Raw genomic sequence first — 407 nt, forward strand, 5'->3', positions numbered from 1 at the left:
TGTTTGAATGTTAGGTCAAATAATTTGTTTAAAGATTTAATTGTGAGCTAAGATGATAAGATTGGGTATAAGTATAAAATTGAACAGTTAAATGAGAATGTGACTACATATTAGAAAAGAAAGCTTATCAGAAAAGAATGCTTATCAAATGCAATTATTGCAGATATCTAACCAATCGGGTATCGCCGCCGCCGTGTCAAATTGTCATTAGAAATTTCAATTTACCATTCAATTAGGTCAATTGAAAGAAAACAAATACTCCAATTAATAATGCTTATTAAAAACACTTCAAATTAAATTGTATAAGAGTTCTGAGTCACAATTCTTTTCATATGCTTTAAATTTTGAATATCAACGTTGAAATGACTATTGATTGATGACTAAATGAATATTCTACTAAATCTATT

Source organism: Vigna radiata, chromosome 8 (genome assembly GCF_000741045.1).
Source record: "Vigna radiata var. radiata cultivar VC1973A chromosome 8, Vradiata_ver6, whole genome shotgun sequence".
In the NCBI taxonomy this organism is placed as follows: Eukaryota; Viridiplantae; Streptophyta; class Magnoliopsida; order Fabales; family Fabaceae; genus Vigna; species Vigna radiata.